The sequence below is a fragment of the Triturus cristatus genome, chromosome 11, assembly GCF_964204655.1.
Source record: "Triturus cristatus chromosome 11, aTriCri1.1, whole genome shotgun sequence".
NCBI classification, from domain to species: domain Eukaryota; kingdom Metazoa; phylum Chordata; class Amphibia; order Caudata; family Salamandridae; genus Triturus; species Triturus cristatus.
In genome coordinates, this window is record NC_140594.1 from 1,171,095,483 (window position 1) to 1,171,120,911 (window position 25,429).

A 25,429-nucleotide genomic window follows, 5' to 3' on the forward strand; every position below is an offset into this window, starting at 1 on the left:
ATTGTTTCTGCCCCGGAAGCTGCGCGCGCCCTGTGCGTGTCAGTCAGGAGGTCCCAGGGCCCAGATACAGTTATCTCAACAGTGATGCCCGTTTTGGCTCGGTGTTGTAATCCCAGGAGAAGCCACTGCGGGTGGGAGGAGATGCCGCGCTCTGGACACCGGTGACCCTCGGCAGAATCCATATAAGGCATGGCTGAAGCTGGACAGCACAGGCCCTTTCTTTGGGGTTGGAGGGAGAGGGCACGCCCGGGAGGGTTTAAGATGTCTGCTTCCTCCTACAGACGACACACCAGTGGTCCTCGGTGTAAAGCGTTGACGGCCTCGCTGCAGTCTAAAGTGAAAGGTGGCATTTCTCACCTCTGCCCTCTGCTTCTATGGCGTCGCTGCACTGGCTAAGGAGGGCAGTGCCAGGGCCATGCCAGGGCAGAAAGGCTTCTACAGCTGAGGGGGCAGGGATTGTCAAGGTTATGAACACAGAAAGGGGAGACAATGTTTTCTGGAATGACCTGCTTCAAGGGGCCATGTATTTGTTGTACCGTAAGGCACATGGAAACGCCCCTTCCGGCACAAACTTCCGGCACAGGCTCCATTCTCATTCACTCTGATCCGACAGTCCCTTTGCCAGCTCCCCACCCTCTCCACAAACCCGCCTCTCCTAAGGGTCCTCACAGTGTGGGCAGGTTTGAGTGTGAGGGTGTATCCAGGGGTGTACCAGAGTGTAATGTACTCCAGCTGGGCTCTGCCTGGATGGACCGCCATGTTCATCCAGTGACAGAACTAAGAGTGACGTCTCCCTCGTGAAACTGCCACAGTGAGCCTTGGTACCCACAGCATCCATGGAGCAGACTTCTCAGATCGGAGGAGATGTCAGCTGTTTGTCTGTCTGGAGTGTGGTGCACGAGGGCTGATTGACACCACATCACAGAAAATGTGGTGTGAAAGCTAGTCAAATCACATCTGGGCACAACTGCACAGCACACACCTTTTTCATCATTCAGTTCTGCGGTTTTACTTTGCACATTTACAATTTCCTTTAGGCACAGGAATGTGCCAGTTCATACTTCACGCAAAGAGACAAGTACAGATTATTGAATGAAAGTGCACGTCCCCCCAGTGCTCACATGGAGTCTTGGCTGCGTCACCACTATCGCACGAGGGTCTCCACGGATAATAGTGCTGGGCGGGGTTATCGCTCTTAAGGTTTAGGAAAGGGTATATCGTTGGGTGAATTAATGAACCGGCTCTCCTGGGTTTCCAGAAATCTCTCATACTCCATACCTCCCAGTGAAACCTCACACTTTCGTGCACAAGGGTGCATCACTCAGTCATTTAATGAGCTGCACTGTGTCTGCAGTGCATGGAGACACACAGGTCAGGCTTGCATTTTTTACGCGTGCACCAGTTTTCTCGGCCCTGTCCTCACCAGCTGTGGTGACATCGGAAGAGGAGGGTGATGTCTCGCCTGACTCAACTGCCATTTGTCTCTGAGCACCATGAGGTCCTGCCTCTCAGCTTCCAGGGGCCGACTGACCTGTGGCAGGCGTGGCCTGGTCAGGATGCTCTCAGTGGCCTTGGTGTGGGGAAGGATGGCAGGACCTGCACACTCCTAGATGTCACCCCTTTGTCTGTGTTACTACAACCTACAGTTCATTTAGAAAGGACTCTGGGGTGCAATAAAATATACGTAGGGGTCACTTCATTGTGTGAGTGTGTCTAACTCTAGAAGGTCAGAGGTCACACAGGCCATGTAGCTATTGTGGTCAGTGTAGAAGACTGAACAAATGATTGTGTATGTGAACAGGTAGTGACTGGCCTACTGCATCTTTTACCCTCGTGAGTACAGAAAGTGTGCACAAAAATAAAGTTTCAGTGCGTTGTCCAGTTTGGGATTTTAGAGATTTAGGATATGCACTTCTATACTAGGAACAGGGACCCCCACCAACTCCAACCTACCACGCCCGCAACCTTTGGCATCATCCTGGACGGTGAGCTCACCATGAATAAAACGATCAACGCAGTCTCATCCACCTGCTCCCTCACCCTCCGCCAGCTCCGCAAGATTTTCAAGTGGCTCCCCATCGACACCAGAAGCACCGCCACGCAAGCCCACATCACCAGCCGGCTGCACTACAGCAAAGCACTCTACGCAGGAATCATCACGCACCTCCTCGAGAGACTGCAGGCAATACAGAGTTCAGTGGCCAAACTCATCCTGGACCCCCCATGTGGACCCACAACACCCCCACCTCAAGAAGCTGCACCGGCTCCTGATCCGGAAGGGATGCCATTTCTAGATGCTGACCCAAGCATAACCCAAGCATGAAAAGCCCTGCACGAAGAAAGACCGGCATACATCAACCACGTAGGGGTTTGCGACCAGCGAGGGCGAGAGCACGGCGAGGAGGAGGGCAGCCCGGAGACACCAGAGCAGGTATGTGGTTTTTTTAAAACTATTTTTAAGTGTGGGAGGGTGGAGCGGAGTTTGTTTCAAACTCCGTGGAACTCCGCGTAGTGGCACTCCGCGTACCCCGCCCTGGGTTAGCATATACATGCACCTCCCAGGACTGCAAAAATTAGATATAAGTGGCCTGGCGCCATCACTGCACCCGCTGCACTCATGACGGCCACACCACAAAAAGGCACCCAAGCACCCCATATTTCTCAGACCTTTTATTAAGGGGGCTTCTTCAGCAGGAACATCATTTTTCTGGTAAAAACAAAACGTTTACGCGCATTCACATTTTCCTGGCAATCTAGGCTCTCTATATATTTAGGTGCAGGCATTGTGTGCATTGTGTGCATTTTTTTAAACTTCGTAAAAACAAGGAGAGGGGCTCAATAACGTCCAAAGGAACAGAGCACCAAAATATACTGTGAAGTAAAAGTTTTCCCTTTGGACTTTCTCACATCAATAATAGAAGCACTACTCAGGTGTCATGTCAAAGAGGGATATAGCTTAAGAAAATTTCTACCAGAGCCAAACCAGTGGTCATATGGAGTACAGAACTCCCTAATAGTATACACAATAAAAGCCAATGAGTGAGTGAAAATCGATCTTTCCGATAGAGTGTCGCAAGGGTGATCCAATACACAGCAATGCAATTAAACAAAAGGCATACATAAAGGAAATCTAGTTAGTCAATACATGTTTTATTAAAACAAATTTCAAAAAAAGGGGAAGCGCGCATCATAGATACAGACAAAATAAATCAATACATAAAAAGTTCTATTTATAAAAACCAATTTCTTCATAAAAATATATACACAGATTTTTTTTTAAAAAACAGCAAATACCTCACAAATCTAAATCACACAAATTAGGTGGAAGGACACATTTTGTAATAAAAGCACCCCAATTGTGCTTCAATATTGTTGGTTTGTGTTCCCTTAGGACCAGTACCACTAAGCTCACTAAACCCAAATATTTGGTAATTAGTCCCAGGACAAATACAACTCGGGTATCAAGCGTCGACGCGTTTCGGTGGACAAGATTATAGAGCCACCTTCTTCAGGACAGGTAATTGAGGTCCTTCCTTCCGTAAATCGTACTTCTAACAATACCTCAAATTGAGAATTGAGGGGGATGCCTGTAGTCTGTAATGGTTAGTTGACCACTCGCCATATCCACATAATGATTCAGCTTATTCACGGGAAATAAAGGGATTGGTGTGGATGTGTTTTAATTTTTTATTTTATTTTTTTTTTTTTTTTACAGCTCACATCGCAGACAGGTCGTATTAGTTCACCCTCTTATAAAGTAACTACGACGAAGACACCGTAAGCTTTACACTCTCTCAGCACCACGTTTATTGATAAGCGGTAGTGAAAGAAGATGGGAGATGGTGGTTGGTACTCTATCTCCGCTTGTTAAAACAATTCGCCAGCATAGACTTTCATCTGTTTAATACTGGTAGGCTGTATAGCTCTACACATTCCGGCCTTCGTCTCGCCCCCTCGTTTTTCGCGGGTAAAACGAGGGGGCGAGACGAAGGCCGGAATGTGTAGAGCTATACAGCCTACCAGTATTAAACAGATGAAAGTCTATGCTGGCGAATTGTTTTAACAAGCGGAGATAGAGTACCAACCACCATCTCCCATCTTCTTTCACTACCGCTTATCAATAAACATGGTGCTGAGAGAGTGTAAAGCTTACGGTGTCTTCGTCGTAGTTACTTTATAAGAGGGTGAACTAATACGACCTGTCTACGATGTGAGTTGTAAAAAAAAAAAAAAAAAATTAAAACACATCCACACCAATCCCTTTATTTCCCGTGAATAAGCTGAATCATTATGTGGATACGGCGAGTGGTCAACTAACCATTACAGACTACAGGCATCCCCCTCAATTCTCAATTTGAGGTATTGTTAGAAGTACGATTTACGGAAGGAAGGACCTCAATTACCTGTCCTGAAGAAGGTGGCTCTATAATCTTGTCCACCGAAACGCGTCGACGCTTGATACCCGAGTTGTATTTGTCCTGGGACCAATTACCAAATATTTGGGTTTAGTGATCTTAGTGGTACTGGTCCTAAGGGAACACAAACCAACAATATTGAAGCACAATTGGGGTGCTTTTATTACAAAATGTGTCCTTCCACCTAATTTGTGTGATTTAGATTTGTGAGGTATTTGCTGTTTTTTTTTAAAAATCTGTGTATATATTTTTATGAAGAAATTGGTTTTTATAAATAGAACTTTTTATGTATTGATTTATTTTGTCTGTATCTATGATGCGCGCTTCCCCTTTTTTTGAAATTTGTTTTAATAAAACATGTATTGACTAACTAGATTTCCTTTATGTATGCCTTTTGTTTAATTGCATTGCTGTGTATTGGATCACCCTTGCAACACTGGAAAGATCGATTTTCACTCACTCATTGGCTTTTATTGTGTATACTATTAGGGAGTTCTGTACTCCATATGACCACTGGTTTGGCTCTGGTAGAAATTTTCTTAAGCTATATCCCTCTTTGACATGACACCTGAGTAGTGCCTCTATTATTGATGTGAGAAAGTCCAAAGGGAAAACTTTTACTTCACATTTTTTTAAACTCCCAAATGGGTGTAAATGGATTCAGATTTGGGCCACATGTTCACCTGTTCAAATAGTACCAGTAAATCCGCCCTCTACTCACTGCGGTTATTCTTTCGGGGTGAGGGCGAATGTTTGGGGGAGAGGGGGTTTCGTGGGGGGGGGGGGGTGCTGTAATGAGCAGGCTCCATTTGTCACACCTCGTCCATCAGTAATCATTCATGACACGTTTTAATGAACTTCGCAAATGATTTTGAACACCGGGTTAAGAGACCGACGGCTGCAAGGATGTATTTAAGATCCGCTTTGTAAAGGAGAGAGTAAACTTGGCAAACTGGTAAAAGGCCAGCATGCCTGGCAGCCGTGGCCGCCATTATGACCCATGTAATGGCAGTCAATATACCAACCTCGGAAGGATTAGCCTCTATGCTGTCCCTGCCAGGATTCCATTGGAAGACCTGCAGTTCACTGCATAAATATGATAACCGTGAGCAATTAACTCGCTGAGCCATCTTTCCGGCAAGTATATATTTTTGTTTTACTTTGATCTTTGTAATATTCTGGACAGCACACTACGGTAGCCTCGGCTCTTCCAAACACCCTCCCCTCCCCCCAACAACACACTCACGGTTACAAGCCCGGACATGCTTCACCGAGGGCATAAAGTCAAGTCGCTGGAAAGTAGCAGTTCGCTTCCAGGCTTTTCTGGATGGCTCAATGTGTGATCCTGGGCACATCCTAAAACATGTCCATTTTAGGCTTCATCGACGGGCACAGCGCAGGCTCGATGTCATAATAAAGCGCTCCTTCTCCGAGTGGACAGTTACTTGCACGAGTCAAGGGTGTTGCCCCCTCCCCCACCCACCGGCTCACGGTGGGGGTACCAGCGCAGTCCTGTGGCCATGTACCTCACTGTTGAGTGCTTGATATTTCACCTCTAGAACGAGTCTACTTACCATAGGGGCAATACCAAAAAACAGTGCTGAAGAAACACTATATATGCATTTCTTTTTTTTTAATTGTTAAACTCCAGATTTCTCCCAAAGCAAGCACCGCCGCCATCGATGAATTTTCGTATTTATTTACAGACCCTTTTGTGTCTGGAACTGGCGCCAGCGAAGCCCCCCCGCCGCCCGGGCCCTGCGGGACATCCCCTGGGAAGCAAGGTGTACGTGCGCCATGGAAATGAGGGGCCCCTGCTGCCCCGCGCATGCGTCATTTACAGAAGCTGCGATGGGGGAGCGCATCCTCCTGGCGTGTGTTTGTGGTTTTTCTTGGGGGGTCGGGGGACAGAATATGAGTAAGAAAGGATTGCCCCCCTCTGCCTCTACAACATGCGTTGAGAGGAGGGTTCTGTCCCGCGGTACCGCAGTGGGACGTCTGACACGGAGCACGTGCGCTCACACCGAGGAAGCGTGCCCGTGCGCCGCGCGAGGTAACACATTGTGTAAATTAAATCCACGTGGGCATTTCGGCTGCGCCTGGCACACACAACCCCGAACTGGTCAGTAAGTGGCCTGGACCCCAGGTACAGCAGAGGGACGGCGGGGGAGGCATTGAAGCCCCGTCGGGCTCCAGCAGGCCTGCATCCCTTGTGCTTCCGGGGAGAGACCAGGTTTGAGAGATTGAGGCTTGGAGATTTTCTTTGCTTGCAAAAGTAATTTCTCAAATTCGGCTCGCCCGAGCTTCACGTCACCGGCTGTATTTCGGCCCCTTCCTACCGACAAACCCCATACAGGGCCAGACATGTCTCTGATTGCTGCACGTCGTTGAGAGATCTCCGTCTTCGACTGATGATGTCTTGGTTTCCGTGACTACGTGCACAGGCTTTACTCATGACTTCTGCATGCGGCCCTGTTCTGAGCTGGGCCCCCCAATAAACAGGGATCTGAGGGTGCAGATTTCTTGTGCAGTGGGGGGCCTTCTCTACTGAACCTTCAATCAATGAACTCGTGAGCAGTGGCTCCTCCAGTGAACCCTGGCACTGCGCAGGCGCAGATGAGTACAGGGCAGAGGAAGCCGTGGCACAACAACATCCACACTGGCACTGGACAGTCACAGATGTGTACAGGGCACGGGGAGCCGTGGCACAACAACATGCACACTGGCACTGGGCTGGCAGGTGAGTCCAGGGCAGAGGGAGGGGGGCACAGCAGCATCCACACTGCCACCGTGGCAGGTGATAAATACAGGACAGAGGAAGGGGTCACACAGCAGTAGATATACTGGCATAGTGTGTGCACAGATGAGAACAGGGCAGAGAGGATGGCACAGTAGCGTACACACTGGCACAGTGGCAGGCAAAGATAAGTACAGGACAGAGTGGACACACCCTCATCTACACTGGCACAGTGTCAGGCACAGATGAAGACGAGTACAAGTTAGTGGGTGGTGGAGGGGTGGCATAACTGCATGCAAAGTGGCAGTCGCAGATGCTTGCATGGCAGTGAGAGGTGGTGCACAGCACCCCCACTGTCACAGTGGTAGTCACAGGTGAGTACATGTAGACAGAAACTGGCACAACAGTATGTGCAGTGGTAATGTGGTCGTCATAGATGGGGGCATATCAAAGAAAGCAGCAGCACAATCACCCACAGTGCCACCGGGCACTGAGATATGGGAACAAGAGGTGGCACAACAAGAGCGACACTGGCACTGTAGCAGTCCCAGATGAGTCCAGAGCACAGGGAGAGACTGTACAGGAGCATCCATGCCGGCACTGTGGCAGTCACAGGTGGGTACCTGGCAAAGGGGAAGATGGCACAACAGAATCCACACTGACACTGTGGCAGGTGCAGAGGAGTGCAGGGCAAGGTGGAGCAGTGGCAGAACAACTTCCACACTGGCACATCTGCACTGGCACATGCACACTGGCAGGGGGAGAGGAAAGGTGCACAGAGAAGAGGGAGGGATGGCACCATAGCTTCCACCCTGGTAGTGTGGCAGGAACAAATGAGTAGAGAGTAAGGGGACGCCATACACTCCCCTAAAAAATGCATTCCTCAAGGTGGTCTGCCCCTGAGCCTTGGTCCGCTCCAGTGCAACACTGGACAAGAACGATGCAAACAGCTGGAAAGAAAATGGAGGAAAGACTATAAGAATGAGGATAAATACATTTACAAACAAGCAGCCCTTAAGGAATACTGCAAAGTATACAAATTGCGCAAGCTGACTTCTGTTCTAATAAAATTAAAATGTCTGGCAATGCATCATGGGAAACATTTCAGTTTGTGAAATTATTCCTTTACCCTAAAGCCAGTACTTATAGAATTCTGCACTCTAAAGACCTCTGCAATAACCTATCTGCCTTCCTTGAGGAAAAGATGAGTACATTGAAAATAACTTTTTATTAGCAGCCCCTGTGAAACCTCAGAAATTCCTTTACTACCAGCCCTCTCTGAAGGTCTCCTGGGCTCTTCTGAATTTAATTCAATTTCACTTGAAGAGTGCGACTGAGTTGGGGTAGGTCTCAGTGCTTAATTTGAGCTGATAGTTGCCGGTGGCGGCCACCGGCACTCATTTGTGGGGACCAGCGCTTATATTTTCCACCTCAGACATTTATGAAAGCAAGATGGGGCAAAACACAGAAAAGGGAAAGACAGAGGAACAGTAAGAGAGAAGCCCTGTGACAAGAGAGAAATCATGAATGTACAAGAGTGAAATAGAGGCTTTGGCCCTCGTCACCTCAAGCAGAGGTTCAGCCTTGGTCATCATGAGTGGGCCCTGAGATCCAATCACTAGGGTCTTCTTCCTGTCCCACGATATTACAAAGCGCGACAAGGGAGAAGGCCAGTCCACATTAGCACCGGGACAGCTCCGCCGAGGTAGCTGTACGCTTTATAAATTCTCATTGTTTGATTGACTGATTGATTGATTAAATTATTGAAATAAAGGGGCAGGGCGTGTCTGGTAGTGTATTAAAGAGGCCGTAGGTGGAATTAGTGCTACGCAGCCTTGATATTGGGTGTGTCGCCCTTCACGGGCACCAGTCGCGGGCTTCTGAGCAGAGCCCTGGGCACCAACACTCTTCCTTTTAAAAGTGAAGTACTAGTGAATCTAAGTGAAACTTGTGGTCTCTTAGTTGACAAGGTAGGCGTTAGAGTTGATGACTAGTGAAGCGACAAAGTCCGTTATGTTGCTGGTGAAGTTGGCGCGGGGTCCTGACGGTCGGTAGGTTTCCACTCAGGATGAAGTTGGCTGTGATTTGCAGTTTGAAATTGAGGTGTTCCGTGTTGTCGGCTCTGGTTTCTGTGGAGGTGGTGCAGCCGACGTGTCCTTGAAAATGATAGTGATTCTTCCCACCGGGTCTCTCTTAAAATATTGGCTGACAATCTTATATCCAACAAAGATAGCGGTGGCAAATTCTTGTGTTGTGCCGCGGTCAGCCATGTTTCCTTGAGGAACACGTGGTCCGGAGTGGCCTCATCCAGCAGGTCTTAGATCTCCGTGACGTGTTTGCTAAGCAAGCGAGTGTTGAGTAGGTCTGGGAGAAATGTTAATTATGCCGGAGTAATTGAAGTAATTTCATGTTACTCTTTCGATGCAAAGATGACTGAAAATTATGTAATTACGCCTGTTAGTGTAATTACAAGTAATATGGAACAAAAGTCCTACTACAGGAGCAGAGGTAAAATAAACGTAGGGAGTGCGATCGGGCTGCTGTTCCTACGATCTTTCCCGGACAACAGGCATCACGCCGAGACTTTTAAGAATAAATAAGGACCCTGATTTCCTACGACTTCGTTTTTCACACAGCTATTATACTACGCCCTGAAGAAGCCCCGGGCCGGATGGCCATGTAATGGGGCGAAACACGTGTTGTCTGCTTGTTATTTTCTTTATTACCCACTCAACCCTTGTTCAAAGAGTGACACCACGGATAAATATTATTTTCAGAAAGAATTCAGCCTATTGGAATTATTCTTGTAATACAACGATCGCCTGTACTTGTCCTGACACCAACCTTTGAGTGCTCTGTATAATGAATTGGATACGATAAAGGGACCAGAGGCGGTATGTTAAAGGTGAAGGCCCTTTGTAAGGTTATGATACGCTGTACCTTTTTTATGCGCAGGAGGTAGTACTTTATTCATTGAACTATACAAAAAGATAATAATGGCTTTATATCATGTGCAATATTGGGGTGTGCTGAGAGACAATACGCTATATCAAAAGGGGATTTGCACTCGATCACACAGGTGACACATTTAGAATCAAGGAGATTAAGGTACTTGTCCAGAATCACACAATTTTCAGACAAGTGCTAAAGCCGGGATTTAAAATTAGATTCAATGGTCAAAAGATGACGCCATAGCCAATAGATCTCTTACTTGATATATTGCTGCCACGTGGGCAAGAGACCTTCCAGGTTAGCATTCGTAGAGTAATATGCAATCTGTACTGTGCACATAAACACACTGATATGCAGTGCATCATTTGGTGCAAACTCATTTTAATCAGGTTGATGAAAGTAAATGAAAGGCTGGTCTTGTGACATAGAACAGGCGGTAAGTGTGACTCATACCCTTCTATGCTGAACTCCCAACAGTGCAGTGAGTAAGCACGTGTCTCCCACCAGCCTAGTGTGAATGTTCACCAGTGAGTCATCAGAAGATGGTGACATGCTTAAGCTGGTTGAGTGTTCAAATTGCCCTTAAGTGACTTGCTCAGGAATCTGCTTTTCACACTTAGCGCTGGCTCTGGAAGCAGGGACTGTGATGGTGCAAATAAACTGTGAACACGTTTCCAATAAACTTGTGTCAGCTTTGTTTCACAAGTGAATGATGACGTCACATCTAAATTGTAAGAAAAACAGGTTCAGTTTGTTCAAAAGGCATTTCCGGCTTCCTTGTATCATGTTTCGTGCATGACGCGTGTCCTGCAGCCCCTTCTCTGCATCATAAGGTTATTGTACGTCACTGAGGAGTGACTTTATAAGGTCACAGGACTCCGAGGGGACCCGCACGCACAATAGAATGTTTCATTCCTTATTGTGTATGGTCGCACAATCACTCCCCCCACTAAACACTAGTAAACCTCAGGTCTCTGGTGTATCTTAAGAGAGTTTGGTTGCAGATAAGTGGGTCACACCCTGAAAAGTGCAGCGAATAGAAACACGCACATGCGCAGCTCAGTGTGTAATTCGTCACAATTGAAATTGATTGATTTGTGTTGTGGAATGTTCGCTGGAATGCAGATCTATTCCTTGGCATCTATTGCCAGAAAAGCAGGTCTTTTAATTGGAATTTATAGTGGTTCAATGTTGAGTGATTTGCTGCCTTATCAGGTGGGTAATGCGGCTGTCAATGGCCGACAAGAGCCGTGACCCAGGGCTGACCCCCACCCAAGGACATGGGGGCCATGTCCTTGCTTCCATAGGGGACCGTGGTCATATGGTGCTCTGACCCAGGCCTGTGATTGGCCCATATCCCCTGAATTTCATCTGCCCATTACCCCCATGTCCTCCTCCCATTCATTAACAAAGTGGAGCTAATCAGCTTCCGACAGAAAAGAAAGAAAAGAGGAATGCTGGGACCCTAACCCTTGCCCCTCCCACTGGGAGTGTATAAGCAGTACTTACCCAGCATTCTGCCTGTTCTTTTTTTCTGTCTGTCAACAGAATTGGGATATGGATGCTGGTGCCGCTCTTGCAGAGCTTGAGTGCCTTTCTTCCTTGGAAATCCCCGTCCGGCTGCCTGGCTGTGCAGTCGGGGTATCTGGTGCTCTGCCTCCCAGCCTGCCAGGGTTGCTGGGAGGCTTGGTTTTCCCAGCCGGCTCTTGCAGCCTACCGCATTACCACCCTGAAAGCATGGCCTCCTCACTGTCTTCTGGCTCTGTGGGTGCCGGCCGGCCCTTGGCTGGTGGTGCGCCGGCCTCCCAGTTCCTTCTGGGTTGCTGAGCTCGTCTTCCTTCGGCCTGGCCGGGTGGAAGACGAGCCGTGTTGCCTGTTTTCCCTGCCTTCCTGTTTCCACCTTCCCTGGCAAGGATGTCTTCAGATGCCTTGCTGGGGCTGGAAGGGGGGGCCTTGTCCCTTGTCTCTGCCCCCACGGGTGAGTCCCGCATAGCGTTTTTTAGGTCTCGCCTGACCCAGCGCATGCGCTGGTCTGGCGAGACTTATTGAGAGGGCTCCAAAAAAGTGCTACCAGGCCAGCCTAGAGATACAGTGCATGTGCGCGGGCGCGCGCACCGCGTTTTACCGCAATTACTTTCACTTTCGGCCGCACGGCCGCTTTGATGTTTGATTGTGATCGGATCGTGATCACTTTCACTTTCGCGGCCGCATGGCCGCTTTGCATAGCCAATAGGTCTCGCTTTTGGGACCTTATAAGTATTTAGTTACGCAAATGTTGCATGGCTAAACACTTATAAGGTCCCAAAGGCGAGACCTATTGGCTATGCCAATGCTTGTTCTCATTGTCCGTGCCCCGCCTTCTGACTGCCGAGGTCGCGGACAGCCGCTTCCGCTGTCCCTGCGGTGCACGGCGGGTTCTCTGCGGGGTCCTTGCTTCGAGTTCTTGCTGCTGCCATGCTTGGAAGCTCGTGGTGCTGTTTTCCTCCGTTTGTTGATGGTTTTCTCCGGCTGCCTGCTACGCTGCCTGTCCCGCCTCTCTAGCGTTTTTGGCACTGGCTGGCTGACTGGGCCTGGTGGTTGCGGTTACAGTCTCTTGCTCCTGTGGTTTCTGGTGTCACTTTGCAGGCATTGGCGCTTTCTTTCTGGCAGTCTGTTGCTTCTTGTTGTGGGCAGGGGATGTGGTGTGCTGGCCGGAGCTGCAGTCTTCCGAGCTGGGGTTGCAGGTTCGATTTCAGTTTTGGTTCAGTTCACTGTCCTGTGTTACTGGCGACTCACCTGCTCTTCCAGTGCCTGCCATGTTGACTGTGTCCTTACCTGAGGCTCCTGCGCAGCACCGCTGTTGCTTATCCGGTGCCTGTGGTAAGCCCCGGTCGCCGCTGGCTCACGTTTAGCCTCTGTGGGTACTTGCTTTGCATGTTTGGGTGCTATGGGTTCTGGGCGGTTGTCTCCACTGGCCTACAGCCCTGCCACCCTGAATGCACCTTATCATGTCTGTTCTCTGCCCGGGTCGCTCCTTGCTGTGCCTTCTGCCTGCTGTGCACAATCTTGCCTTATGGCCCATGTCTTTTGCATTGATTTGCATCGCTGGCGTTGTGGCACCTCTGTGCTGTCTTTGTTCTTTGGTGTCAACGACCCAGCCCACCTGAGGGGGGGTCTTGTTCTTGTTTCTAGCCCCCCCAGGTGTTTTACGCATGGCAGGGGCTGTTTCCTCGGTGTGCTTTTCTCACTGCCTGGTTCCGCTCTGGTTGCCTTGTGCTCCTCCTGTGGTTCCAGATTTTTGCCTCTTCTCCTTTCCCTCTTGCGGGGTTCATCTCTTCGTGGGGCGGAGGGGGGGGGCTTTGTTCGGTATCTGCTGGGCCCGCCTCCTCTGGGTGCGGTGGCGTTTGGCCTCTTCTGTCTTGCCTTTGGTGCTGGCACTGTGGGTTCCTGGCTCGTCCTCCTGGGTGTCTGGGTTCCTCTCCGCTTCTGTGCCGCGTTTCCTCCTGGGGTGGTCCTTTAGTCCTCCCTGCCTTTGTCGCTCTTGTACCCTTTGCCATGGCTTCGGTCTTCCTCCTGGGGTGTGTCTACCCTCTGCGTGTTCTGGCCCGGTGGTTCCCTTGCTGGGTGCTTCCCTGTGTTTGCGGGAGCTGTGGTCTCCAGCCCCTCTTTGTCTGGTTTTGGGCTGAGTCTTTGCTGCCTTGTCAGCCCCTGGTTTAACCTGGTTGCTGGGTGTGGTGCTGGTTTGGGTCTGGTCCTTCCCTATTTGCATGTCTACCTGGGGTTGCCACAGGCTGTGGTGTTTGTTCCTCCTGCGGGGGGGCCTCGGGACCCTTTTTTTCTTCGTCGGGCCCTCCCTGACTCTGGCTGGGTTTGCCTGCTGGTCCCTGGTCTATTCTGGTCTCGACCCTTTTTTGGGTGAGTCGGGGCTGGTTTGGGGCCTGCTGGTGTGGCCTGGTTGGTCCGGTGCTCTTGGCTTCTCTTGCCGGCTGTTCTCCACTGCTTTGTTGGGTTTGGGCTTTTGGCCCGGTCCTGTGGTCTCTGGCTGTGTGGTTGCTGCCTGTGGGTAGCTCTTCCCTCGGCGGTCGTTTCCTGGTTTTCTGCTGTGGTGGGCTGATTTTTCCCCTTGTGGCCTGAGCCTCCCCTTTCCGGCTGCGCTGGTCTTTTGCCTGGGTGGCCAAACCTGTCTTCCCTGCATGCCCCACCCCCTTTTTAGGGGGGGGGCGCTATGTTTGGCCGCGTCTGTCTCTCTGTGCCCCCCTTTCTCTGTTCGGGGGGTTTGTCTTGCCCCTTGGGGTGTCTGCCCGCTTGGCAGTTGGTTTCCCGGGGCCAGTTGCTGTGGTTTGGGAGGGGAGTGGTGTCTTGTGCCTCTAGCTCTGATGGCCCTCCCTGGCCATTGCTTTCGACTGTGCCCTGCTGGGGGCTTTCTCGTTTGGGGCCGCTTGGCCCTTCTGATCGGGTGCGTTGCTTGGCTTTGGACCTGGCTTCCTGTTGGCTTGGCACTCTGTTGTCTGGTTTCTGCCCTGGGGGGTGGTTTCCCTGTCCTGCCCTCCCTTGGTGGGTGCTGGGCCATGGTGTTGGTGGCCTTGGGCGGTCAGCTTGGCTTCCGCCCTGGCTTCTGTTGCCTTTCTGGCTTGGCTGGTTTTGGGGGTATGTTCCCCTCCCCTCACGGGTCGGGGTTTCGGGTTTTGGGCCGTTGGTTCTGTCCCGTCCCTGCTGGGCCTGTGCGAGTTCCGGGTTGTTGGTCCCCAGTCTTTGCTGGCCTGTCTGTAGTTTGGTTAGTTGTTTGCCTGGTCTCTTTGGGGGGGCGTCTTTGGCTGACTTGTTCTTCTGCCCTGGTCTTTGAGGACTTGGGGGTTGGCTTCGCCTGTCCCTGCTGCTCTGGCGCTTTCTGTCGGATCCTGGTTCACTTGAGGCCTTGTTCCTTGTGAGGCGTTTGACCTCCTGGGGTTCTGGTCTCTGGCTCTTCCCCTGCCCTTTTCGGTTTGGTAGAGGTCTGGCTGTCTGGTCCTCCTGGTTGGTCTTTCACGGAGGCTAGTTCTGTTCGATTCTCAGGCCTGCTCCCTTCAGGATCTCTGGGCCTTGTGGGGTGGCGTTCCTGGGGTTATGTTCCTGTTTCCCCGGCTTTCTTTTGTGTGCCTTGGCCTTTGCTGGCTCTTGGCCTGTTCCTGGGCTCTCGCTGTGGCTCCGCCTCCCAGACAGGGTGCATGGTTGTTGTCATGTGGCAGCTCTGGTGGTTGTTGCTGGCCTTTCTTTCCTGGGGCCTGGTCCTCCTCTGTGGGGTTTCGGAGGTTTTGTCCTCTGGGCTCTCTGGGTGCCTGGTCGTTCTGGTTGGGGGGGGGTAGGGCTGGTGCCTGGCCGGTGCTTCCCTCCTTTGTGGTTTGGTCTGGGTTGTACTGCCCTTGGGTGATCCTTGGGTTTGTGCCTGTGCCGTGTTGGCTGGCCATGGCTTCTTTCCTTTTTTTTTTTTTTACATTTTCCGGTGTGACTATCCGGTGCTGTTGGGGTTTGTTCCCTGGTTGTCCCTTTTCGCCCTTCCTGCCTAGTTGCGTTGGGGACTGTGGGGCCTTCTTTTCTTCCACTTTTGGGGCTGCTTGTGCTTCCATTTGTCTGTCAGGCTTCCCATCTTTCTTGGGGCTAGCTCTGTGTCTGTGCTGCTGCAGTGTCTGTGTGCCTGACTGGTGTTTCTGGGCTTGTCAGCCTTTTTGTCCGGTGGGCTCCCTTGGTCGTGTCCTGTTGGGGCTTCCTCTTCTCTGGTCCGCTGCGGTCTGGGGTGTTGGTTGCTTTGGTGCCTGTTTCCCTTCTGGGGCTTTGCCTTTGGGGTCACTTTGGGGTGCCTCCTTTTCGTCTTCCATTTTGGCCTCGTCGTCCTTTGGTGTGCTCTCATCCATTTGGCGGGTTGGGGTGTCCCTTTGGTTGGCCTGGGTCCTCTGTTTCCTTATTCTCTGGTTGGCTGCCTCCTTGCTGTCACCATCGGTTTTCCTTGGTCCCGGTTTCTGGTCCTTGGTTGTTTCCTTGCTGGCTTGTTCTGGCTTTCTGGCCAGTTGGGCAACTGGAGGTCGTCTTCATTGTATGGCCTGCTCATTGTCCTTTTGTTGTTGGTGGCTTCTGTTGTTGTTTTAATTTGGTGTGTTCTCCCACTTCCTTGTTCGGGGGAGGGTGGGGTGTCTTGGGGTGTGCTGACTGCCCTCTGTGGGTTGTCCTCTTCTTCGGCTTGGTCTTCTCCCCTTTGTTTTGGTGGGTACGACCCTGCTTTGGTGGGGTGCTTTCCTGTTTGGGTGCTCTCTTGTTGTTTCCTGCGGTTCTCCCTTTTGCATCCCTTGTGTTGCTGCCTTTGGTGTGGTTTCCTGGGAGTGCTTGAGGGTTTGGAGGCCGGGTTTCTGCTTCGGTATTCTCCACCTTTTGTTATGAATGGGACGAGGACATAAGGGCCCGGGGGTAATGCTCTAGTACCTAACGGTAATCTTCATTACTCCGGGTCCTGTTGTCCTCGTCCCATTCATACGCCCGACCTCCCTCCCAGCCGGCCGGCCTTCCAGTGGGGGCTTGGTTGTTCAGGCGGAATGCTGGGTAGGTACTGCTTACGTACTCCCAGTGGGAGGGGCTAGGGTTAGGGTCCCAGCGTTCCTCTTTTCTTTTTCTTCTGACGGGAGATGATTATCTCCACTTTGTTAATTAAATGGGACGAGGACAACGGGACCCGGAGTAATGAAGATTACCGGTAAGTAATAGAGGTTACTGACCAACCCTGGACACAGGAGTCTGCACATACATAGAGGCAGGAGTCACCCCGGATGCCAGCGCCCTTAAGCGCACTCTTCGTTGTGGCTTATAGAGACCCACGGAAGGATGGGTGCAGGCTGTCGCACCCCCACCATTGTGGGGTCCATCAGCCCCACCCCCGTAAAAGGCCAGATCATGGGGCTAATGAACAAGAAAGAGGACCCCCACTCTGCGTTGTTCAAGTTCACCTTGCCTGGCGCATACCTGATGACGTCACATTCGCTAATTGTTCACATAACCATCGTCAGTAATTGGAGGCAATGAACTTGTTCCCTAAATCGGCTCGGCCTCCTCTAGACACGCGCAACATTCCGGTAACACCAGGGCCAATAAATGCCTCCGGACTCGTCCATGAGGGAATGTTTGAGAAAGGGGGGGGGGGGGGAGCTGGACTTCCTTCAGTCGTGAGGGGCCGGGGCAGTGAGGGCTCTGTTCAGCAGCCACCTCTGACACCCTCTGCTGGCTCTTTCTGGAGGCACGGCTGTGACGTCACTACTCTCCTGTAATAAATGATTACAGAAGAGAAGCAACGTCCTTGTCTCACCACAGGTGAGAGGTGATATCATAACAAGACAATAAAATACGAAGCTTAATGAATGGTTTTGGGAGGTGCAAAGTTGCAAACATGTATTTGGAAAATATCACAGCATTTCTAAAACAAATGTGCAAATCATGTGAAGTTTCATGAAAGTCACGGCAGAACTTCCGATGTAAAGTGAATGCACGGACATATCTCACGTTCAAAAGTCACACAGGATACACGGGTTTGATGAGCAAATGTGTAACATGGAACGTTTTATACTGAACCCTGTCCCCTAAAAAACATTATTTCCCATAGCAAACACATGCCACATTTCAACACTTCTGTGGGCTTAATAGACATTGTTCACGGCTTTACTTTTAACAAAGGGGGTTCGGGCATCCATGAATTATAAAGCAATCGATGCAGAGAGGCCCGGAGATGGCATTGGACTTAGGCCCCCTGAAGAGGTTTAAAACACTCAAATGTTGCATTTTTTTCACATTGGGGTGTAGTTATCTGTTCGATCCAAACCCAGACCGTGTTGGTGTCTAATATATTGCGCCCGCTTGGGTTACTTTAGAATTCATACTCTTGCCACATGCGTCTGTGGTCCGAAAATATTTTACAATTAAATATCGCCATTAACTCTTCGTCAGACTACAGCGCATAGAAGCCTGAAAGAATATGGAATATCGGTGACCCGGAAGTGAAGCATCTATGTCACCGGTTCAAGTAACAGTCTTGTAGAGCAGTTCAAGCACATCTGTATTGCATTTTTGAAGTTTTCCCCGTTTTATTGTTGAATAATTAACACTTAGTGAATCCTTCATATTAGTTTCACAACAAATTAATCACCGCCAGAACACCTGCTGCACTTTTTCCCCAAAAATAGGTTTCATTGTAAAAAATATTTTCCTGAAGCGCTCAGACTCAAGAACAACAATTCATTGTTTTATATATGGATGTTTTTTATTGAATAACTAGGTCTGTAAACCTTTATTAACCATTTAACAACTCACCACCCCTCAAAAATGGATGCCAAAAATGTTAAACGTGCATAATTAAGATCATAATGACCACAGATAATAAGGGAAAAAGAAAAGGGGTGTCTCGCCAAAGAAAAAGGGGCGTCCAAGTGACAACACAGGGAGAACAGGATGACTGAATTTGAAGAGCTCTACTCAACGCTACAATGGCGCCCCCTGCTGGATGGCATTCGACACTGCGACGCGCACTCCCGCCCGTGAGCTTTAAACTGCAGCAGGGCGGGGGGGGGGGGGGGGGGGCAGTTGTATTTCATGAGAGTGAGATATTAAATGAGGTAACCTTGGTGTTTCTCTCAGAAGCGCGTATGACGTCACATCCCGGGGGCACAGCATCTGCGGACAGTGCATTATTTAAGGGGAAACGAACTCGACTCTACACATTTCAGCGGCAGTACTGTCAGCTGCCTCTGTCACGAGGGTGTCTTTTTAATGACGCTGTTAAGAGTAGCGGCTCGTAGTGGGAGTGCTGCGGGACTGTGGGGCGGGGGAGGGGGGACAGTAAACTCCGGCATACGGCTGACCGGAGGTAAGTACATCAATAAATAAATAGATAAATAAACGCAACGTTGAAGCGCGTGCAATGTAATTCGGTTTATTTATTTATTTATGTATGTACTTACTTCCGGTCGGTCGTATGCTGGAATTTACTACCCCCATCCCTCCGCCCACCGCCCACCGCCCCGCAGCACTCCCACTATGAGCCGCTACTGCTTTGATGTCGGAGCAGCCACCTGCAGACCCTGTTTATAAACTGAAGTTAGAAACTACAAGTCCCACCATCCTCGGCAATGCTAACAATCCAGCGCTGTTTGAAAGTTACGATTGGGACTTGTTACCGACTGTTCTAAGTGTCAGTAGATTACAACCAACACCAGCCCAAAAACCGTTCTACCCCAGAGCCATAAACGTTTCAATGAACATTGGGGCAGATTATCAAGGTCCAGCGTTAGAATTGCGATAATGGGCTTGATAATATGCCCTTGAGAATTCCAATAGAAGCCCATGTTGAACCTTAAGTGGAATGGTCTTCACCTGTTTTCTTTTGACACTGCCTAGATGCTATGATAATGTGCATTTTCAGGAACAGGGTAGCTGTTTGTTCTCGTGTTGTGACCGTCAAGGTACTTTGGAGCATATTATCAACAAACGGCGTTAAAATTATCGCCGCTTTAGCGGCAGAAAACTGCTGCTAAAGAGGCGAGAATGGGCTTGATAATATGCCGCAGAGAATTCCCATAGAAGCCCATGTTCTGGTGTCAACATGGGCTTCTATGGGAATTCTCTGCGGCATATTATCAATCCCATCATCGCCGCTTTAGCGGCAGTATTCTGCCGATAAAGCAGCAATAATTTTAACGCCGGACCTTGATAATATGCCCCATAAACCTTTACCTCGTCCTCACCTTCACCATTCAATGTAATCGGTGTAAAATCTAAAACACTGCTGAGCCCAAAATGAGTTACTGTTCATCCCCAAAGTAGGGGTGGGCAGAACTCGCAGAGTTACATACTCTGGAGATGAATTGAAAACTCGACAAGATTCAGCGGAGTTCCGCAAACTGGCAAACATCATCACCTTACTCTGCTAGCGCTGATGTTTAGCACCAGGAGCTTGTCCACTCCGCAAAATCAGCGTGAACTGCACCACGCAACGTGCCAGAAGACGCTTCTTCTTTGCTCCAGCTCGAGTACATTTTCTACTCGAGTGGCAGCTTTCTCAAAACCCGCGTTGCCCTCTCCGAGCTCCCGAATATCGCACTAAGGGGTGCAAATTCTCGCTCTCCCGCATACCATTGGTATGCCCTATACGCGAGAAAAAACTCTGTAACGGTTGGTGGAATTTGTCCGGAACTCTGCTTAACATGCATAATGTAGAGTGGCCAAAACTACACCGACTCCGACAACAGAGAGGAATTTTTCACCCACCCCTACTCCAGAGGTCTCAGATCAAGGAGTTCTAGCACCATTGTAAGTATATCTTCCAATTTATTTTATCTCCCTTGCCATTGTTTCTCCGGCCTACACATTTATACTGATAAACGGATTTGAGTTTCAAGAAGATCGGTGATACAACCAAGATCACACAACGCAGAAGCCAAGATTATAGGCAAGGGTTCCTGGTACCAATGTGTCTCACTAAGTACTCACCCTAGTAATATTTCACAAAAACACTACAACATTCTCTGTTTATTCTGTGAGCCTCAGTGTCATTCTTCCTCTCAGGGACCAGCTACCCTCCCCTGCTTCCGACACCCTCCGTTGTATAGTGTGAGTAGTTAACCAGTCACACCTTTCTCTAGATTCAGGCAGTTATATTTGCTAATAATTTATTTTACATTTTAGGTGCAAACAAAGAAATAATTATAAACAGGGCTCAAGGTTTTATGATTTTTTTTTGCCATTTCCATCTATATTTATCCATATTTATTTTTTGCTAATTTTATCTGTATTTATCCATATTTACTTTGGGTTTTGTGGAAAAGTTAAGCTAAAATTAGAATATATCCACATTTATTCAACCAATAAATATGCAGCAATGCTCGAATACCTTCCAGGTTTCAGCGCTGTAAACACCCGCAGAAGATAAATCAGTGCACTTATATGAAAATATGCAAATTTCAGTTTCAACCTTGTGCAGATCTACTGCTGTTAAAGCCTCTTTACTAACCCCCTTATCTATCAATCCGCACATTTATTGGTCTGACAGTCATGGCAGCTGATATTTAGAATTGCTCAAAAAACAACCCAATTTCCACTTTTTTATCCACATTTTAAAATAAATACAGACAAGAAAATTAATGTTTTCTGTCTGTATTTATCTGTAAAAATCAGTAAAAATGGGAAACGGTGAGCCTTAATTACAAAGCACCTAAATATTATGTTAAAAAAAATTACAAAAGTAAGTACACATAAATGCATTTCTAAATGTATTTAATGCAATTATTATACTGAATAATATTTCAATAATACATTTGTGGTATTTTTATTTATTTATTTTAAATAATTGATAGCAAATATAGCTTTTTTTAAATGTAAATCTTTGTAGGAATGGAGTTAAAATTGTAAATCTGACCTAACTTTACACTCCCCAATTATATGCATTGTCCTCATTGTTTGTAGGATGGGAGTTAGAATAGTAAGCGCCCCCCCCCCCCCCTTTCCATTTACTTTCCCTACTGTTAGTGGAACTGGAGTTCGTACAGTAAATCTGACACATGCACCCAAATGTATACATAACCCTGGGCGTAGTTCGTGAAGTAGCACTACGCGAAGCTACGCAAAGTGCACTTCGCACTACGCGAGCTACGCGTAGCACTTCGTGAACTGCGTAGTACCCTGTTCACACTGTGCAAGATGTCGTTTTCAATGATTGCACAGTGCGGACAAGCAACCGGCACTGTGCAATCATTGAAAATGGCATCTTGCTCAGTGCGAGCTGTAGTTTTCTGCCGCTCGAGTAGATTTTTACTCGAGCGGCAGCTTTCTCAACGCGGACTGGTAGTTTCTCATCGCGAGCGGTCGCGAGCATACGTGACCACTCGCAATGAGAAACCTGACCTTCTCGCATTGAGAATCTCGCCTGGAGGTTTATTTTCCACGCTCGCGATCGCCAACTTGATGTTGCTGATCGCGAAGGAGGAAAAAGTCTCGCTGGGATGTCATTTTGCTTGCTCGCAGTCGCCAACTTGACGTTGAGGACCGCGAGCAAGCAAAAAATGACCGCTGCAATACGCAACACTACGCTACGCGTGTTTGCACTGTTCTACGTGCAATTCACGTAGTGCGAAGTAGCGCAAACTTCGCAAACTACGCGAGCGTTGCGTAGTGCTTTGCTCAGACTTAATATTTATGCAGGTTTATGGACACAATATTGAATCTTCCCTCTCTGCCCCGCACACCAATTATATGCACTTTCCAAAATGCTAGTTTTACTGGAATTAGAATAGTGATTCTGGCCTGCTCAAATCTTTAAACTCTCCCCAGTGTTAATAGGACTGGCTTTTTATAGAGGACCAAACAAGATACCAGATCTGTCTTCTTTTAATTAGGATTTTAATGAGGATGGTTTATAAAGGGTTTTGCATAGGATCAAGGAAGGTGAAGCTACTGGCCCGGATGGTTTCCCAGCTGAATTTTAGTTGCAGTTTAAAAAAATAATAGCAACGAGACTGTCACATATGGTCCCCGGGTAGGGGAAAGGAACATCGGTACACAAGAGTATGGGGTTTTCTCTTCTTTATTGTTTTTCTTTACAGGCAAGATAGGGGAGGAGGTGACGGAATCTTCCTGCTTTTCCAGCCTTCTGTTGGTAAGCTTCCTCCAGTTAGGGCTCCCCTCCGAGGCTCCAAAGCGGGAAAAGAAAAACAAACACGGGGACACACGGGTGAGATGAGGATTTCTATACCAGAATGGCAAGGGGGCAAGGGAGTGAGGGATCACCGGGCCTACCACCACGTCTCGATTATTTAGAAAAGAACGCTGTGTAGAAAAAGTGAGGGGGACAAAGATATAGAAACGATAGTGTCCACGCACTCACAGCCCTGTGACCTCCCCAAGTTAAACTACCCAGTCCCTCCCCGTGAAAAAGAAAAGCGCAGGACTCGGTCCCGTACCTTTCCCAGCCACGCTCCTCCTGGAACGTGGCGAGGCGAATCGCGTTGTCGTTGGCCTCCTGGCACACCAGTGTCCTCGGTTCCGCTCTCTCCGGTCACTCGAACGTCAGTCGTCCTTCTCTCTTTACCGTCTGCTTCTCCCTCCGATTCGCGCTCTCGTTCTCCTCCTCCGACTCTTCCTCCGGCTTTCGCCCTGCTCCATTCTTCCGGGTCTCCTTTACTTGCCTGTCCGTCCGTTGATTGGCCCACGGCTGTTGATGCCGGACCTGCAAATCCCGCCTCCGTGAAGCTCCAGTCCGATTTAAAGGAGCCGTCTGTGTCCTGTGGTCGGGGTGGAAACGAATAATCGTTAATGTATCCACTCCGACCCGCCTCCTCGATGACCTTGTGACATAGACATACAATTAATTGCTCATTTTGTTTGAATACCAGATCTCAAGGTTAATTTTTTGAGGCTATATTATGGTATTGATTAATTTTCTGTTTCCCCAAAAATATATAGTCCCTGCATACTGTAAAAATTATAGACCCACTTAGCTTATAAACATACATTTTGACGGGTACATCTATTCAAACTTATTGGCCACTGGGTTGAAGGTATTTTTACCCAATCTCATTTAACCAGATCAATCCGGATTTATCATAAGTAGTTATATTTGCATAACTCAATAAATGTTGTGAATATTATTCATGCTTCTAAATTAAAGTTAGTAATTGATTCTTTTACTTTAAATGCTGAGAACTCCTTTGACCTGGTAGCGTGAGATTTTTTTAATGAAGGAACACAACGGCATGGTAATGGCCTTAAATTCTTACAAATGTTCTCTAATACACTTATCCCCAAGAACTTCCAATTCTCCAATTTTTTTTTTTTTTTTTTCCTATTTTCCATTTTTCGCACCATGCAGTTTAACTAGTCAAGATTTTCCCTGTTCTCAGTTTTTGCTTTATCGTTGGAACATTTTTTGATTAGATTAAGACAGAATTCGATTACAGAAGGTTTTAATGATGCGGATCCTAGTTAGTGTGGATGGTGTGATATAACCACAGGATGCAGACCTTCTCTAACACTTTAATGCAATAGATACCAGGAGTGTTGTCCGAGTCACAGCACTGCCATTTACTCTAAATAGGATCTTAAAACTGGAGATCAAATGATATAATTTAAATCCCCCCAGATATGGGATAACCACGGGTCACCGGAACGAACAATTACATATCTAAACACTCGCTTCCTGGAAAAACACAAAATAGATTTATTCCACCTACTGGACTCAACCAAGCCAGACATTCTTTTATTAACCCAAACCTGGCTCTCACATGAGTCCGCCCCCAATAACGTGGCCCCCCCTCCTACAAATCAAAGCAGCTAGGCAGCAGCAGATTTTCGGTGCTGGACCCCAGCTTCTGGAATGCCCTACCTCTTTATATCAGATCCTGTATAGACCGCCCGAGATTCAGGAGGCTCCTTAAGACATGGCTGTTTACTCAGGCATATGAATAACTCACCAGGACTCAGCTTACTCCTATACATAGCGCCAAGAAACCAACCGGTGTACGTGTGGTCTACAAATAATTTTAACATAACATAACACCATCCTATATTCATTTACATTTCTAAAATTCCATTTCCTATCTTGACTGACTTATTACCATCTGGTAACATACAACAGCAGCACTGCTTATACGAAGCATAAGCCTTGGACATGTTCAACCAGGAACACAACATGTGTTGGCTCGCTTTAAACAGTTAAGATTTCCACTACATGTCCAAGTTATTGTTAGTCTAGGATATGATATTTCACATGTTAGATTTTTTTGATATTCACATAACTTTACATGTAAATTACGTGTAAGTTACAACTGGATAACAAATTGAATGCTTCTATGTGCGCTACTCAGATTGCTTGCCTAACTTAGGAGAACTATTGTTTTCCAGTGATAAAATGTAAAAGAAGCTGTGTGTTCTGGTACTGTTAAGAGTAAATAGGCCATGGTGATTGACTTATTCCATAAAGATTTTTGAACTGACAACATTAATTACAAATCATATTCACATATTTAATATACAGCTATATTGTAGTACAATAATTTTGGTGGCGTGCAAACTTCTTCCTTCATCCAACAGGATATCCTGGCGGTTGTGATAAACAAGTAAGCGAGGGCCCTAACTTAGACCTCTGAGTAAGCGAGGGCCATACCTTGTACCTCTGAGTAAACGAGGGCCATACCTTGTACCTCTGAGTTAGTGAGGACCAAAACTTGTACCTCTGAGTTAGTGAGGGCCATAACTTGTACCTCCGAGTAAGCGAGGGCCATACCTTGTACCTCTGAGTTAGTGAGGGCCAAAACTTGTACCTCTGAGTTAGTGAGGGCCAAAACTT